Here is a 19,024-nt window from a genome sequence, read left to right as displayed (position 1 = left end):
CTAGGGTGACTAGAGGTCCCGATTTTATAGGGACAGTCCCGATATTGGGGTCTTTTCCTTATATAGGCTCCTATTACCCCCCATCCCCATCCCAATTTTTCACATTTGCTGTCTGGTCACCCTAACATAGCCTAATTGCCCTCCCTCACAACTGTTGATTTCTCATCTCTTCCATCTTAACTCCACTTACCTTTGCCTCTCCCTCAGCTCAGCTTATTTTCTTTTCTATTGCAGCTGGCTGATAGATCTTCAACACCACTCATTTGTCCCATTTCTAGCTGCGTAGAAATGGCAGCTTCCATAAGACTGTGGCAGATGAAAGCCTGCTCTTTGCTAATGATTAAGCACTAGTAGGCCTAGTGCTTAATCACGGACTAGCCCACAGTGGTGGCGTAGCCATGTTGATCGCAGGATATTAGGAAGACAAGGTGGGTGAGGTGGTATCTTTTATTGGACCAACTGCTGTTGGTGAAAGAGACAAGCTTTCAAGCTACACAGAGATTGATGCCCTTAACTGGCAGTTTAACTGCCATTTTCTGTAACAGCAATAATCTCACCATGTTTAGGGTTTTGTGGGAGCAGAATTTTGCGTGTGCAAAGCAAGGAGATATACACCTGATCTGAGCCCAATCACTTTTTGCTCTGTTTTTGCTTGATGGAGTGCTTCTGTGGCTTGAGAGAGAAGCAGACACCAGTGGAATTTATTGAAAGTGACATTACACATCTATTTTGGTCAAAGGAGAGGAGCAGGTAATGTCTTTATGACAGAAAATCTTACAGATTTTACTAAAGGACTCTGACCTCTAATGATTGTTTCTGGGACAAACAGAAAATGGGCAGATAAAGTGAGTGCTGTGTTCAAGCTGTAGTTTCCTAGACAGCAACATCCCCGCTGTAGGATACATCTGCAAGAAGTGTTACTTCTGAAGCACTTCAAGTTGAGAAAATTTGGGATTTTGTGAATTGAGAATCACAGGAATGACAGGAGCCAGATTAAAAAAAGAGAATTACTACATATATAAGACTAAACTGGATGGAAATCTGGGCATTGCACCCTGACAACACACCAGTCACAGGTCTTTTCTCTTTTCTTTTACTAATTCTCCATTGCAGTTCTTAGGATTGGAAACCCCAATACATCTGCATGGGACCAGCACTGGAGAACCAGAAAAGGAAACAGACAGCAGGCTCATTTAAGACAAAGACAGAGCCCTGCTTTGTGGGAAATACATCTCCCCAGTGGGCAGTCCAGGTGACACTGTGCCTGATGCTAGAGCAGTGCTTCCTAAAGCTGCTTAGGAGAGCCTCCCTTGCACTACCTGCTCCTGCTCCTACTGCTGGGCTCTGGTCTCCTGGTAAGCTGACAGGCTACCGCCTGACAGCTGACTCTTGGTCTGCCCCCCTCTGGCATATCTCAGACTGTGATCGCCTGGTATCTGACCTGGCCTGGTTCTTGACTCCCACTCCAACCACTACGTCAGACCTCCCACGTCCTGGCTGTGACATCAGGGGAGCATTGTGTCTAGACCCAGGGTTGGTGCAAAAGGCTTCTTCTGACCTCACCCCAAACCTTGTGTACCCATGCAGTGCCCAGACCTACCATTACCCTATGAGTAGACAGTGAAACCTGACTAGCGATTTAAACACTCAATGAACAGAAAGAGCTTAGATCAGCCTCACACAAAAGACAATGGGTCCACAAGTGACTCAGGAAGCCATTGTCTGATTGTCAGGGTCTCTTTATGTTCAATGCTGAAAGGCTCTAATGGAGCAGGAAAAATATTAATTTATGCTAAAAAAGAATGTAAATTATGCAAACAAGTAAAATTATGGTGGGACAATCAGCTTTCATTAATTGAGTCCTAAATAAGAAGATGAGAAAGCAAAAAATTGCTTCCCTTACCTCCTGCTAGGAAAATGGTAATTATGCATACAAGAAGAGTTTGCATAATTAGACTTAGCTGCCTATTTTAGTTTGGCTCCAGTTATGAAAATGAAGTGTGAGCACTTAAAAATCACATTCCACAAAAACAGCGAGCAAAAAGGTGGCAGCAAGGGTACCAAGTAGCAAATATACTGTCTACAAATCATTAACAGCAGAGATGTTTCCAATGTTGCATTTTCCTGAGCAGCTGACAGGAAGAACCCATCTTTTGGGTCCTGTAACTCTATATGGATGCATCAGCATTGGCAGCAGAATAATTTAACTTTTTGTATAGACTAGGACCTTTTCCTGTGCAAAACTGACTCCATAGCTGCTCCCTGTTCCAAGAAGAGATACTCCTTCAGCTGCTGCTTCCTTCGACAACCCACCAGTAACTGGGTTGCTCTCTCTCTGAGGGTAGAATGCCTGATCACGACGTTGCAATCAGGCCTGACATCACAGATCTGTCCGAGAAGGAATTTCACAAGAGCTGTCGTAACCCCAAATATGCTCTCCCTAGCTGGAAGCCGTGCTCATCAATAGCAAGATAATGAAAGGGCCATGCAGCCCCACTCAAAACTAAGGCAATTGTAGTGGGAAGCTTAGATCAGCCTCACACAAAAGACAATGGGTCCACAAGTGACTCAGCCACAGCAGAGAGCACTCACGATGGCAGGGAAAGGAGAAAAAAAGATCTCTCATTTCCAGCTCCCACGTATAATTTTTTTAAATGATTCTGGCCCATAAACCACCCCAAAATCATTCACCTTGCAAAGGTGCAATAGCAAAGGCTTCAGTCATTCTGATGGGGCATGCAGCCCAAGCAGGATGGAAGAGACATCCCAGATGGATTGACAGGATTAGGAGTACTGGAATAACAGAGACCAGTAGCTCATTCATGTGTTCACTGGGCAGCGCTCTGTTTGTGGAGCTTTTTATTTCCACAGGGCATGGGTTGGCAGACCCCAAATTAGCCAGAGTCTTCTGAAGGGAATGGAGACTTTCAGCTGGATTGGGCTCTGGAGCTATTACAGCAGAAACACCTGCTGATGGGATCAGCATTCACAACATCCGTAATGAATCGTCTGTGCCCTGTAGATTTTCTAGCTCAGTTGCCTCCCATAGAACTTTTTGTTTCTATTGTTTCTCAGAAAATGACTGCCAGCATCACCAGCAATATAGCAGGCCCTATACAAGACCCCTGGCAGATTGCCTCTGCTCTTTCATACAGTTTTACTCTTTGGTGCTGGGGAATTCAAGAGACACTTATATTTCATTTTGAAACGCAGGGGGGTGGGGGGAAAACAACATTAGAAACTACACCTCAGCAGAGACTGTTCAAAACATGGTCAGTAAATTTAGCATTGGCCAAGCTGATTTGCTTGGCTAATCACTACAGAGGCAGGTCATATATTTACTTTTGAATTAGAAATGTACCTAATGAAAAATTGACCAAACTGCAAAAAAAAACAGCTTTAAAAAAATAATAAAAAAAGAACCCACTTCCAGCACAGTACATATGCTGTACTAACAGACAGTGTTAGTTTGTGTGCTGGGTGATAGTCAAGTGATGGACATAAGACAGCTTTCCATGCCGATGTCAAATCTATCATTTGCCTTTCATACCACTGATCACAAGGTGCTCCTGAATCAGCTGCTCTGAGTCGCAGAGGTTCCTGGCATTGCTCCAAGTGACTTTGATCATTTCTTCTGGGTAGGTTTTAATCACTGGTGATCTCTAGTTATTCATTAGCCCTTAGGGTATTTCCCTGTCCATGTCAAGCTGACTTCATATATATTTTATGTTTGAAAGTGATCCAACCATATTGCACAATTGTCTGATTCTGACACTGCTACTGTGCAACATCTAAGTGAAGCCGTTCAGAGAACTGATAAAAGAGCATGATCTGACGTGCCTTCAGATTTCTATCCTCCTCAAGGAGGGAGATTCCATCTGAACACTGTCTCTCTCACACACACACACACACACACACACACACACCAAGACTGCAGAGTGGCTCAGACATTTTGGAGGAATGTAAAGGCTATTTTGGCCGGTGCTTATTAAGCCTTATTGCCTTAATTTAAAAATGTTTTACCTTCATTTTTGTTCGACTCCAAAGACCTCTAGACATGGGGCAGAAATATTGTTAACAGCCCACACACAGTATACAATACATCATTCCAGCCTGGACAATGAGGGCTAATCACTGTTCCAAATGTTAATCTACTTATTGGTTGCCCCATGCCATGTTCTTGTGGGCATATTTTACTTCCTTCTCATTTACACAAACTGAAATGCATAGACATCCCAATCCCCTTGCAGTGCCTAGGCACAATGGCGTGGACTGAAGGACCTGTCCTTCTTAACTTTGCAGATGAGTCTGGTTTCCACACGCTATCTACCACCCATTTCACATCCCAGCATCTCCTCACACCCAGTTCCCTACCCTCTGTACCCTTCTTCCACCTTTCAAGCCCCTTTTTCTCCCCAGTTAACAGGACATTACAGGCTAAGGGCCCATGAGTTGGGGCTGAAGGATCAATTTCTTTAGACTGTCCTGCCTGGTCATTGCTAACATTTTAATGTAGGATAGCACCCTAGAGAGTCTTCCCTTTTTACAACATATACCAAAAGCCTATATTGGAGGTGATAAGATGAGAAAGGTTTTATCAGACGTTTCCATGATTGCAGATACGGTGTGCTCATTGCATTGGCTGCTTTTCCTCTAGCCTGTTTGTACAGATTTCACATAGCCGCTGAGGCATTTTACTTCCTGGGGGGAAATAAATAAATCACTCCAATCAGCTGCATTTCTTGAGGTGCTACAAACAAACTGCAGTGGAAATGTTATCATTTGGAACAGATTTAGCCCTCAGGATCATGTGTTAATTTAAACTTTAGCATTTAAAAATAGTTTCCCATGGCACCATGTAAATACAGGATGTGGCCAGAGCAAGCAGATACAAATCAAATGAAGTTTTATTGCTTGAAGTTGTTTATTTCAAATATTTGACAGTTACTGAGAGAAAAACTCACCTCTTTATTCTCCTGAGTCCCTCTGTGCAGCCAGGCACTGGAATAACACTCTGGAATACAACGTACAGTATACAGACGTATATTAACACCTCCGTGGTTACTTTTCTGTCTCAAACTACTTTCAGTGCAAATATCAATGGCGAACAGATTGGTTACTGTTTGATAAACTCATTGGACCTGAGTTAATGCTGCTAATAGCATTGGCCACATGGTCCCAGTTGCAGAAAGCTGCGCCACTGCACTCAGACTCTGGCTGGGAATACCTGCAAACTAGGGCTAGTCCAAATGTTCTGCCAAAACTGTTTTTGATGGAAAATTGGGTTTCTGACCAAAAACATTGTGGAAAGTGGCTGCTTTCTGTGGAACTCGGGGGTTTATCAAAATATTTTGGCCAAAAAACCAGAAGTATTTTGTAAATGTAATTTCCTAGGTTTTTAAAAAGCAAACTGAAAAAAACAAACCAAAAATTCCATCATGAGCATCGTATTGACACCCCCATGGGTCATCAACAGAGTTGGAACCTTTAGATCCACCACACAGACCTGTGTCACTTGCAGCCAACAGAGTAACTGATAGCAATAGTAGGTTGTCATTCTCTATGTGGACCAGCCCTGTAGAGGGCTGACACATATGCTTTGCTGGTGAGTTTCACAGATATTTGCTGACAGCAGAGGAACGGTGAGTCTCAGTGTGATGGGTTCGGTCACAGAGACACCGCTGGGACTGTCACCTGATGTGCTGAGACTACCTCTGAGCCCGTTTTCTCTGCCAGTTTGGGTCTCCAGAACCCTGCCTTGTTGAGCCAGACATGCAAGCCTGCTGCAACACAGACCCAGGGTCTGAACCATACCCCCAAAGCTGCAGACTTAACTAAAAACAGCTTAGCAAGTGCTCCTGTCTCCAGCACCCAGACACCCAGCTCCCAGTGGGATCCAAACCCCAAATAAATCTGTTTTACTCTGTATAAAGCTTCAATAATAAACAAAAGTGATTTTATTAAGAATAAAAAGTAGGATTTAAGTGGCCCCAAGTAATAACGACAGAACAAAGTAAGTTACCAAGCAAAATAAAACAAAACATGCAAATCTAAGCCTAATACATTTAAGAAACTGAATACAGGTAAATCTCACCCTCAGAGATGTTCCAATAAGGTTCTTTCACAGACTAGACTCCTTCTTAGTCTGGGCTCAATCCTGTCCCCTGGTACAGCTCGTTAGTTCCAGCTCAGGTGGTAAATAGGGGATGTCTCATGACTGCCAGCCCCCTTTGTTCTGTTCCACCCCCTTTTATAGCTTTGGCACAAGGCAGGAATCCTTTGTCTCTCTCTGGATTCCCACTCTTCCTTCTAAATAGAAAAGCGCCAGGTTTAAAATGGATTTCAGTAACAGGTGACATGGTCATATAACTGTAAGACCTCATTCTTCATTACCTACAGGCTGACCCCCACGTCCGCAAGGCAGCTTGCAGGTAAATAACCATCTACAGCCAATTGTCCTAGTCAATGGGTGCCATCAAGATTTTAAACCGTCATTAATGGCCCACACTTTGCATAATTGTAATAGGGCCTCAGAGTTAATTTCATATTTCTAGTTTTAGATACAAGAATGATACATACATACAAATAGGATGAACACACTCAGATTATAAGCTTTGTAATGATACCTTACAATAGACTTTTTGCATAAAGCATATTCCAGTTACATTATATTCACACTCAAACATATTTCCGTAAACATATGGAGTGCAACATCACACTTGGGAATCTTAGGTTCCATGCCAGGCTTCAGAGGGGAGTGTTCTCTACTGGCCCAGACTCTTCTGCCCATTCCCCTTGACATCACCTGCTCCAACCTGGGCCCCATACATTCCCAGTCCAATTCTCCCCAGTCCCAGTCCCCTTGCCTGGCAATTTCCAATTTCCTCCCCTGCCTCCATTTTCTTGCCCCAGTCTCATTGCAGTGTCTGTTCCAGTTCCCCCCTCCTGGTTCCTTATCCAAGCTGTTTCTTTTTCTCTCCTACCTCTTGGCCTCCAGTTTCCCACCCCTTCCCCTCAGCTATGTTCACGAAGCCCACTGGCTCCCAGTCTCATTCCAGCTCTTTGTTCTGCTCTCCACCCTTCTCTAGTCCTAGTTCTCCCCTCACACCTGGTTTCTTGTCAGATCTGTCTCCTTCTCACCTCCTGCCCCCACCCCACTGGTTCCAGTCTTGCTGCCCAGCCAGCTCCAATCTTCCCTGTTGCCTCCTCACTGAGCTTAGTCTCCTCTTGCCCCCATCCAACTTGCAGTTTTAGTCTCCTTGCCCACCCTTTCCCAGTGCCTTTTAAGGTCACACTAGATGAACCTAATGGTCCCTTGTGGTCTTAAAAACTATTAATCTTCTGCTGCCAATCCCAATTTCCCCCCACTAACTCCCTTTCTCCTTGCCCAATCAGTCCCAGTCTCCCCGACCTCAATTCCCAGTATCCCTCACTATTATCCCAATGTACTCACCTCTGGCTCTTGTCTCTGATGCACTGAATCAGACAGCTTCCTCCTCCATGCTGCCTGGATGCCAGCAAGAGGGGCATTGAAAACACAAGAGAAACAGCCTCCCTGCTTGTGGTATCCAGCGCTGACAGTGGCCCACAGCAACAGAGAGCTGCAATTTCAGTGAAAATCCTGCTTAGCCCCAGGCTGGCGCGTGCCCAGTGCGCATGGAATCTTCAGCGGTTTTGGCTTCACAGCTCTAGCGTGTCATTTCTGAGCATGTGGAAACTAAAATGTTTCAAAGGCTTAGAACTTTTCCAAATGTTCATAGCAGTGGCCAAAGACTGTCCCCCCTCACCCCCCCGCCACCGACACAAAGGCCACCGCTGACAAATGTTAACACTCGGCGCCAAAGCATGGGGGCACTAGAATGTCTCAAAAAAAAGGTTACCCGATTTTGGTAACATGGGCAACGTATGCATCATTTGCTTTGTCGTCAGAAATGTCTGGACCCTTTGGGCTGAAATTTTCCAAAAATATTCAGTCTTAGGCTGACACCCAACATGGAACATTTTATCCCAAACAGTTAAAGTTTGGCAAAGTTATAAGCAACTCAAAAGAGGGTCCTATAATGGGAAATGTCAAGCAAGCCTAATAATAGGGAGGGCTACCAGATTTACCTAAAATCAGGGCAACATGACATGGACCAGGAAGGAAGCAATTTGTCCCTATTCGAAATAGCTCTGATGCAAATGCACCTGGAATAATGAAGTGCCAGGAAAAGAACACGGTACCAAATAATAATGCCTAATTAGTGGAACTACAGAGAAAAGCAGTGAAAATGGTTAGTGGGGTGGAAGGATTGCCTCACAAGGAAAACATTAATATTCAGTTGCCCAAGTGACGAAGAAGGGCAGCCGAAGTCCACAACTATTTGAAGGGTGCAAGCATTAAGGAGGGAGGATGATTATTGAACATAATAAAAGAGTGTACAATTCCTTAACTCTAACTCACCTGGTGAATTGCAGATCATGATAAATAAGTTCTTTGACGCATGTATCATTTTCAATATGGTAATTAGTATCAAGAAAACAGTTGTCATGTCACAGGGCACTAATATCCCACCTAAAATCTACGTCAATAATGAAGCTCTGGACAACGTGAATCACTTCTGCTCTCTTGGCTCAATTTAACCAGCTCACTTAGCCTTGATAGAGAATTTGATGTGAGAATTGGCAAAGCCTCTGTCTGTCACCTTTGGCAAACTTACCTCACGTGTCTGGAAAAACAAGCTGCTAACCCTAAATACAAAGATGTCCATTTATCAGGATTGTTTCCTCAGGACCCTCCTTTATGGCTGCGAAAGTTGGGTCACATACTCCAAACAAGAGCAAAGCTTCCACCTTTGCAGTCTCAGAAAAATCCTGTGAGTAACTTGGGACCAATGGATCACTAACACTGAGATCCTCAAGAGAACCAACCTATCGTCTATGCAGACTACACTGGACGCTCGCAGGCGTCACTGGCTGGGACACGGAATGGAGCATATGCCTCAAGATTGTCTGTCGAAGGCTGTGCTCTATGGCCAACTCAAGAACTACCCATGACGCAGAGGAAGGCCACCTAAGCTCCAATACAGCGACACGGTCAAGCAAGAGCTCAAGAAATTCAGCATTCACACTGACAACTGGGAGAACGCTGCCCACAGCCGCTCAGTCTGGAGCAGCCAGGTTAAGGCTGGTGCAGTCAGTCATTGCAAAGAGTCCAGGGGGAGGCTCACAGGCAAGCCAGGAAGCAGAGTGTGCTCCAGCCTCCATCTGGACCTATAGCCACTGTGGGAAGGTTTGCCGCTCGCGCACTGGGCTCTTCTCCCACATTACTGTCAAGCACCATTGACTGACTGGCTTAGTCATGTTTCCTTTCATCCGTCAAGATATTGGATGCCCATATAACTAGGAGTAATAGGATGAAATTCATCCTAAATTTTCAAATTCCTAATATCACGTAAACCTTCCTGACACTGAGATTTATTAACCTGTGTTATGGCTTCCCAAGTGATGCTGCTGTCCTAATTCTGCTTTCGAGCCCATTGTCTTCCAGCAATATCCACTAAGTTATATATTCACAGCTGGGGACATAATTTGGTCTGCAGAGGTCTTATTACTGGTAATGATTCAGGAGAAGGAAAAAGAATAGCTTGACTGCCAGAGCCCAGAATGAGCTTTCAGACCAGGCACTTAGGAAATCTTTTTTTTTTACATCTACAATAACCAGCCTAGATCTGGTACATGGAGAAACCTCTCAATGCCATTTGTACAGTCAGTCACACTTCAGGGTAGAATCACACCTCAAGGGCACTGTGGACTTGACTATGAATTCCTTTGCCATTCAGCAGGTATACTTCAACTGTATCATTACCACGATTTGATTTTTTCCCTTAATTTGTTCAAATAAAAGGTACCATCAGCTTTACATGCAAATGTAAGAGATAACAATGAATTTCACAATCTTGTTATTTTCTTAGTTAAAGATACATGGTTGCATAGTAATCCCTAACAGGCCGCAAAAATAAGAAATTTTGGCAATGATGAGTCCATATTAGGACAGAAGTATTTTGGGGGTGGAGGAAGGGAAAGCATTTGTTTTCATGTCTTAAGTCAAATGAGATATGAAAAAGCATACCACATATTTATGTTTCGTGTTAAATGTAATAGGGTTAGAGCTAAGAGGAATTATATAAAGACTAGCTATCAGAAAAATGTCAGAGTATACAAAAAACAAAGAACCACATTTTCTTTGATATTATTAAACGGAATCATTCCAAATACTCAATGGAAATTACATTGTTTATTTGAGTTTAATTTCTTGATGTGTTTAAGAAAAGATTGTGCTGCAAAAACTACAGGAAAAAAGAAACCTAGTATGCCCCCCTTCCTCCCAGGATGTTTCTAGCAGTCAGCAGGGAACAGACATACCTACTGAGGTCCTTATTTACCGCTTCACTCATTCTTCACATTCTTTTGCAGGAAACGGCAGGGCTTCAAGTGAGGTCTACCAGCAGGTGCGCTGGGACTCGGGCAAGCTGCAAAGGAATACAAACACCAGCTAATTAAGTCTATTGTTAAAACAATTTGTTTCTTGCTGAGGCTGAGTCATCTGAAAGTGTTTCAAGATGACAGATTTCATTTGTGGGGGCAGAGTGCCATCTTCATTCTGGAGCTTTCCTCTCCCCTCCCCCACGCCATTGCTCTTTCACTGCAGAACTTACAGTTCCCAAAACAAGCAGGGCAGTGAAAAAATTTTTTAAATAAACCTTTTCCATGGCCACAATTCTAAGCTCTTCCTTAGGTAAAGTCGTTATTGATGGGAAATAGCCTGTCACTAATGTAGGGAATATTAGCTCCTAAAAGAAATAAAAGTAACAAACAATGAGATTTGTAGCATCTGTATCCAAAACTCTATTTGTAATGAACACCTGCCCCCAAGAGGCCAGAGGGGATATTTTTAACTTGTGGGTACCAACAATAGATAACCACAAACCATTTTTTTCATCCAATATGCAGGCCTGCCAGCAGAACCCTGCACCCTGACATGAACAGCTTGAACAGTGACTGTTGATAAATCAAGCAGTATATTTAAAACAAATTTGACTTTTGGACCCTCCTGGGAAAACAGATGTGCTCCACAGCAATGAGAAAAGTCAACTTATTTCAACATCTATATTCTCTATGAAGCAACATCACAGATACAAGTATAACCTTGATTAGCCAGTTGGGAAGGAATACCCCAAACTTCAGATAATTGAGTGAGCTGAATCTGCATTCAGGATCTCCTGATCCAATCTACTTCTCTCAGAAGTTTATTTTCAACAGTCTTTTATGCAAATGAGCAAGGAACCTTCTTCCAGTTACATTATAATAAGCATACATTTATAAATGAGAATTCTAGAACACAAAATTCTTTACTCAGTTTTTGAATTCAAATAACTTAACACACTATTCATATAATCCCATGGTGGCCTCTTTGCTCTCAAAGTTACACTCCTCTCTCTTTGTTTCTCGGAAGTTTTATTTTTTTTAAATCTTCTCTGTATTAGCTCAGAATACCCTTTAGAAACAGGAATGGTCAATATGGTACCTGTAAGCACATGGAGTTCCCACCTTCCTCCAAATGGGATGCATGCATACACACACACAGCATATAGTCCAAAATTACCCCCTTCTTAGAGTTTGGCTTTACCCATCATCCAAACAAGCCTCCATCTAAACCTTCTGACCATTCTCGAGAGATCCTAAGCTAGGCCTTCCATGTAGGACCTCCTCTGTCCTAGTCCATAGCTCCTTTTACTTCATTCTCTCCAAACCCTCTTCTATCTTGGTTGGGGCTAACTAGATCCACTTCTCAGTCTGAGTCAGTAGTAATTACCCTGATTCTTTAGACAGGGTTCTAGCAGCTCAGCAAAGGGACCCAGTTACCTTCCACCTGTGCCAAATCCCATTGTACCATTTTAAAATGTTTGAAACATCTGCTCTGTGAGTCCATGACAGAGCATTCTTCCATCAATTCTACAAATGCAGTATACAACAGATTGCCATATCCTCGTTAGGGATCAAAGCCTTTAATTGAGCAAAACATCCATTAAATTATTATTAAATGTGGCCCATTATACTGATGCAGCAGACAACAAAATCTTCATACCGCACATACCACTACATAAAAAACATTTTGATTTGGGATAATCAGGTAAGTAATTAATATGTGGAAGAAATGTAAGTGGTATTCATTAGGAATGGTTAAAGCACTGCTCAAAACACTCACACATTTCTCTGAATCAACCCCACTTTGATTTTATACCTCCTTTAACTATCAGAATTTATTCTGTTAAGAACCATTTACTTCCTGATTCTCCTCCTCCTGCTAACCCCTTCTCATAAAGCTCTTGCTCCATTTCTATCACCGTTCTACTTCCTGTACCCAGGGCCGGCTCCAGGCACCAGCTGAGCAAGCTGGTGTTTGGGGCGGCAGATTGTTGGAGGCGGCATTCTGCCCAATCCTAGGGCGGCACGGCTGCTTTTTTTTGTTTTTTTTTTGTTTTGTTTTTTGTTCTTGTTCCACTCTGGCCGTCCTGTAGGGGGTGGCGGCGCGGAGAACCAGAGCGCCCTGCAGGGCAGTACTCTTCCTTCCCTCCCCGCCGACCGGAGCGGAGCCCTCGCGGCAGGAGGCGGCGCAGCGGGAGGGGCTGTGTGGCAGCGCCCCTGCTGTAGCCCTGGCCGCCCCCTTCTCTCTCTCTCCCGCCCGCTCCCTCCTCCCCCCCCACCCCAGCCGGTCCCCCTGCACCCGCGCTCCGGCCACGTCGCAGGATTTTTGTTTGTTTTTTTTTTGTTTGCTTGGGGCGGCCAAAAAGCCAGAGCCGGCCCTGCCTGTACCTGTAAAGATGCTTTCCCAGGTCAAGTTGTGTCTCTGCTGGGTCCTGGCTCTCCTTCAGTTCTCATAAAACCCAAACGGCATTGTGTGCTTTAGTATATTCACTAGATCGGTCTTTGCAGGACTGTTTTCTATCATGCATTATTTAGTTCTGCAAAATATTCTGAGACACACTGCTTATGAAAAGTATTACACAAAATACAGCTGTATTCTATGTATATCCAAAAAACCTATGTTTTGCCACAGTAAATGAGTAGTTTTTCAATATTTCTTTTTATCCTTCTCATTCAGTGTGGCCGCAGGCCTTACTTACCATATACCATTCATATCCTGCTCTGAATACAAAATTATTTATTTCCTTCTGGGTGTTTCTGTGGCGCTCATCACTATAGTATCTGAATGCCTCACATCAATACTCCTGTGAGATTAGGTGAGATTATCCCCATTTTACAGCTGGGAAATGGAGGCACAGAGAGATTATGGTCAACATTGTCACATGTCCACTAATTTCAGGAGCCCAATTTGAGATACCTAGTGTGACCCAAGAACCTTTTGGTGCCAACTGGCATAGGTCCCTGGGGATGCATAAGGTCAGTGTGATGGGGTGTCCTCCACACACTCACCTGGAAAGGGTTAAAAGAGGCTAGATGCACAGATTCACTGTCAAGTCTGGCTGTAAAATGCTGCAAGGACTTTGGGTAAGTATCACTCTACAAGTCAGGAGAGTATCTAGTTAATTAAGTCAAGGTTCTAGAATGCATGTATGATTTTATTTTATATGTAACCATTTATTTCCAACACTTCTGCTTGCTATTACTTGAATCTCTGTGCTTTGTTAAATAAGCTTATACTTCATTTCCCTATAAACATATCTCAGAGCTGTGTATTAAGTGGAGCGGTAACCTGAGGTGTAACTGCTAAGCTGGGGTGTACATTTTATTTGGAAGCAGTGAATCTGTGAATACTGTGAGTGTCCAGTAAATCAGGTATCAGAGGGGTAGCCGTGTTAGTCTGAATCTGTAAAAAGCAACAGAGGGTCCTGTGGCACCTTTGAGACTAACAGAAGTACTGGGAGCATAAGCTTTCGTGGGTAAGAACCTCACTTCTTCAGATGCAAGTAATGGAAATCTCCAGAGGCAGGTATATATCAGTGTGGAGTTAACGAGGTTAGTTCAATCAGGGAGGGTGAGGTGCTCTGCTAGCAGTTGAGGTGTGAACACCAAGGGAGGAGAAACTGTTTCTGTAGTTGGATAGCCATTCACAGTCTTTGTTTAATCCTGATCTGATGGTGTCAAATTTGCAAATGAACTGGAGCTCAGCAGTTTCTCTTTGGAGTCTGGTCCTGAAGTTTTTTTGCTGTAAGATGGCTACCTTTACATCTGCTATTGTGTGGCCAGGGAGGTTGAAGTGTTCTCCTACAGGTTTTTGTATATTGCCATTCCTGATATCTGACTTGTGTCCATTTATCCTCTTGCGTAGTGACTGTCCAGTTTGGCCAATGTACATAGCAGAGGGGCATTGCTGGCATATGATGGCATATATAACATTGGTGGACGTGCAGGTGAATGAGCCGGTGATGTTGTAGCTGATCTGGTTAGGTCCAGTGATGGTGTTGCTGGTGTAGATATGTGGGCAGAGTTGGCATCGAGGTTTGTTGCATGGGTTGGTTCCTGAGTTAGAGTTGTTATGGTGCGGTGCGTGGTTGCTGGTGAGAATATGCTTAAGGTTGGCAGGTTGTCTGTGGGCGAGGACTGGCCTGCCTCCCAAGGTCTGTGAAAGTGAGGGATCATTGTCCAGGATGGGTTGTAGATCACTGATGATGCGTTGGAGAGGTTTAAGCTGAGGACTGTAGGTGATGGCCAGTGGAGTTCTGTTGGTTTCTCTTCTGGGCCTGTCTTGTAGCAGGAGTCTTCTGGGTACACGTCTGGCTCTGTTGATTTGTTTCTTTATTTCCTTGTGTGGGTATCGTAGTTTTGAGAATGCTTGGTGAAGATCTTGTAGGTGTTGGTCTCTGTCTGAGGGGTTGGAGCAGATGCGATTGTACCTCAGTGCTTGGCTGTAGACGATGGATCGTGTGGTGTGACCGGGGTGGAAGCTGGAGGCATGAAGGTAGGCGTAGCGGTCGGTGGGTTTTCGGTATAGGGTGGTGTTAATGTGGCCATCGCTTATTTGTATGGTGGTGTCCAGGAAGTGGACCTCCCGTGTAGATTGGTCCAGGCTGAGGTTGATGGTGGTGTGGAAGCTGTTGAAAGCATGGTGGAATTCTTCCAGGGTCTCCTTCCCATGGGTCCAGATGATGAAGATGTCATCAATATAGCGTAGGTAGAGAAGGGGCATGAGTGGACGAGAGCTGAGGAAGCGTTGTTCCAGGTCAGCTCCCATTGATTTCAGTTGCACCCATGAGTGCTCAGTACTTCTGCAAAGCAATCCCTCCCCCCACGTCTTAGGATGGACACGCAGAAACTGAGGAACACACGAGTGATTCCCTGTGAAAAGTTTGGTTTAAGTGATTTTGCACAGAAACTGTGTGGCAGAGGCAGGGATAGAGTCCAGTTCTCCAGCATTCAACTGCCTTAACCATTAGACTGTCCTCTCTCTTCCTGCAATCCCTTCCACCTCTGTGCCTATCTACACCACTATATGCAGTTCCTGCCTTCTCCCCCTCTGCACCCAGCTCCTACCTGCCTCTCCTTCTGCTCCTATCCAACACCCCTTCCCACCTCAGCTCCTGGCCCCCTCCTCCTGAGCTTCTATTCAATCCTCTGCCCTGGCCCCCACTCCCTTCTCCTGAGCTTCTCATGAACAACCAATTCTGCCTCCCACATTTGCTCCTCTCCAATCCCCCACTCCAGCTCCTGGCCCCTTCCCCTGTACTCTTCTCTCCTGCCCTATGCACCCCCAGAAGGCTGGCTCCTGGTCCCACCACATCTGCTCCCCCCCACTCCATTGACTTTTCCCTTCCCTCTGCTCCCCTCACTCTCTGGCTCTTGCAACCCCTCTTCTCCCTCCCCCCACCACCGCAAAAAAAAATCATCACCACCCCTCAAAATTCAAGTCAGGGTGATTCCTCTTTCTCCTCCACACTGCCTGACCACTAACAATGAGCAGTAACAACATAGGGGAGACCATCTTCCTGTTCTTAGTTCTTGTGTCCGGCACCAGCCCAGGACACAGTGGCCAGAAGTGGTAACTGCAGGGAAATTGCCGGCTGCCCTGGACTGGAGCACACTCAGGGTACATCTATACTTACCTCCGGGTCCGGCAGTAGCAATCGCTCTTCTGGGATCGATTTATCGTGTCTTGTCTAGACGCGATAAATCAATCCCGGATCGATCCTGGAAGTGCTCGCCGTCGATGCCAGTACTCCTGCTCCGCAAGAGGAGTACGCAGAGTCGATGGAGGAGCCTGCCTGCCGCATCTGGACCCGCGGTAAGTTCGAACTAAGGTACTTCGACTTCAGCTACGTTATTCACGTAGCTGAAGTTGCATATCTTAGTTCGAAGTGGGGGATTAGCGTGGACCAGGCCTCAGTGCCAATGGAATCTTTGAAGTATTTAGATGCCAAACTCTAACAAGTCTCTACTGAGCATGTGCAAACTGAGATTTTGCAGAGGCTCATAACGTGGCCAAATTAGGGCAAATTTTCACATGTATGGCAAAAGGCTCATCCCTGACCCCCTGCTAAATTTCATGTCCCTGCTCTAAAGCCCAGAGGCACTATAGCTTCTTAATGAAACAATTGTACAAATTTTTTTTAACATGGCAAAAGAACATATGTTTCTTAATCTCATTCTGACAAACAGCTTGGCCATTTTAGCTGAAATTTCCCAGAACAAATCAGCCTGAGGTGGACTCCTGCCATGAAAAATTTCATCCTGAACAGTTAAAGTTTGGCAAAGTCATAAACAGCTGAAACAGAGCTCTACAATGGGGAGTGTCAGGCAATTTTATCTATAGGCAGCATTACCAACCCTGCCTCTAATAAAGAATGTTACACCATAGGCTCTGTATGTGACAATTAAAAACAGGTCAAAGGCGAGTAACTTACAATGCCTTATAGAGAGAGATATCTCATTGTAAAGCCTAATCCTTCATCACACAGCTGTGCTGTCAAGGTTTGAAGTGAGGCAAGGCTTTTGCTGGACCAGTGTCACAATCTTAACAAGTGTCGAACATGGACATGGATTCTGCAGCACATACTCATGTGCTTAACTTTACTCCTGTGAGTATTCTATTGAAATCAATGGAACTACTCATGGTAGTAAAGGTAAGCACAGGCACAAGTGTTTGCCGGATTGGCACTGTGTTTTAGGTCCATTTTTCTACATTACTCTCCATGATAAAAAATGGTTTCCTGTTAATTACATGTTTTCAAAATCTAATCAATTATGTATTTACATGAGACATGAACAGCAGAGGGAAAGGAGGTAGTTGGCCTAATAAGATACCAGTGACATTCACAATAAGAATCTGAATTACCCAATGTATTTCAGTACTAAATATCAGTGAATTCTTAGTATCTGTTCACTGTATACAATATTATATTCTGCATCTTGTGAAAAGAACTTTGTTTTTGCCATGTGGTCTGTACATTTCTTAAAAATACATTTCACCATCTAGGTCACTTTCTTAGTTAATGTATTTTATTACTTATGTGTCTCTCCTACGTATGACATCTCATAGGGCGAAATCCTGGCCTTATGGGAGTTTTGCCATGGACTTCAATGGGACCAGATTTTCACCCATAATGTGCTTCTTTAACTTATGTGCAATGCAGACATTTGAACACCAGAGGACAGTATTTGAATGAATTAAAAAATACAGAACACTTGAAAACACTTGAAAAGCACTTCAAAAACATTTGTTTGCACAAAGCATTAGGTCAAATCCTAATTTAAAATACCTTCTACTTATTACCACTCATATTCCTGGAAGCAGAATTATGTAAGAGACTGACACAACAAATTAATATGAAAGATAATGAAGACTAGAATGATTTAGGAATAATCAATAAATGAGTTCATTCTGTATGGACTTACATTTGAGTATGTATTAAACCTTCTTACCATGATTCATTCTTTTACTGATGATTTTAAATATACTTCTTTCTCTTTTAGCTGTGAAAACCCACTGATGGCTATAGTTTTTTGACTCTTCATCATTTGAAACCATCTCTCTTTTCCTCTTCATGTTGATTCTTATAAAGATTTGATATCTCTTCCTAAACCCAAGAAACTTTGGATGGATAATAGACAGTCACTGCAATTACACGAAAAAACAACAACCAAGTCAACAACTTGTGACTCTTATGACAGCAAAAGGCTGAGCTTACAAAAGGAAGAGGAAAGATATCAACTCTTCTTGCAAATCACTGCAGAAGGGTCAAAGCTAAATAGACATGAAAAGAAAATTAAACTCATCTCTAGAAGCTGGTTCATCAGAACTAAAGCATATTGGTGGCAGGGTGTGGGAGAACCCTTTGCTTATACTGTACCTGATCTGTGGTTAAAGAGAGGCCCTTCAGTCTCCAGAGATATCCATCTACTGCAGACACGAATTATAATGGGAAGTGTTAGGCATCTTTAATAATAGGCAGCATTATCAACCCTGCCGATAAACCAAAGACTATAAAAGGTCAAATTCTGCCCTCAGTTTTATTCATACAACTGCACTTGAGTCACTATACTGAGGTGAAGTCAATCTGCTGTTGAGTTACCAGTGTTAACTCTACCACGAGACAGGCGCTAAATGGAAGTTAGTCAGGTGTACACATGTAAGCAAGGTTTGAACTTGCCCCAGAAGATTTTTGAAAACAGAAAAATTGAGTTATAACCCTTCAGTCCGTAAGAACCTTTTAGGCCTTGATCCACAATTCATTAGGATGGGTCTGTCATACTACCATCAGTAAAGAGACGATATACTGCAGCCTGTTAGCTTAAGTGGGGTTAGTATACCTTTCCCTTCAGCCCAGGGACTGGATTGGTTCATAGTAAAACTAAAACAAGTTGATTAAACAACAAGTCCTGGGTATAAGTGATATACCCAGGTATAGGTACATCAAGTACAAGGAGTAAGGACAGAAATGGTTACAAACAAACAAAAGTAAAAATACTGTTCTAAGACTAAAATTTAACTTCAGCAAGTTCCAAACTTTGCCTAACCAGGTTTCTC

The 19,024-nt window shown here is 43.7% G+C and overlaps 1 long non-coding RNA gene across 1 annotated transcript in view; it reads left to right on the top strand.

Annotated features, from left to right (window-relative positions):
* The window catches only part of LOC117885098, a 57,972-nt gene extending 46,655 nt beyond the window's left edge, over positions 1-11,317 (top strand). The window contains exon 3 of the long non-coding RNA XR_004647713.1: positions 10,993-11,317. This is a non-coding gene — a long non-coding RNA (uncharacterized LOC117885098). The remainder of the gene's footprint in view (positions 1-10,992) is intronic.
* The last annotated feature ends 7,707 nt before the right edge of the window (positions 11,318-19,024 follow it).

This window comes from Trachemys scripta, chromosome 11 (genome assembly GCF_013100865.1).
Source record: "Trachemys scripta elegans isolate TJP31775 chromosome 11, CAS_Tse_1.0, whole genome shotgun sequence".
NCBI classification, from domain to species: Eukaryota; Metazoa; Chordata; order Testudines; family Emydidae; genus Trachemys; species Trachemys scripta.
This window is presented reverse-complemented; position numbering and strand designations above follow the sequence as displayed.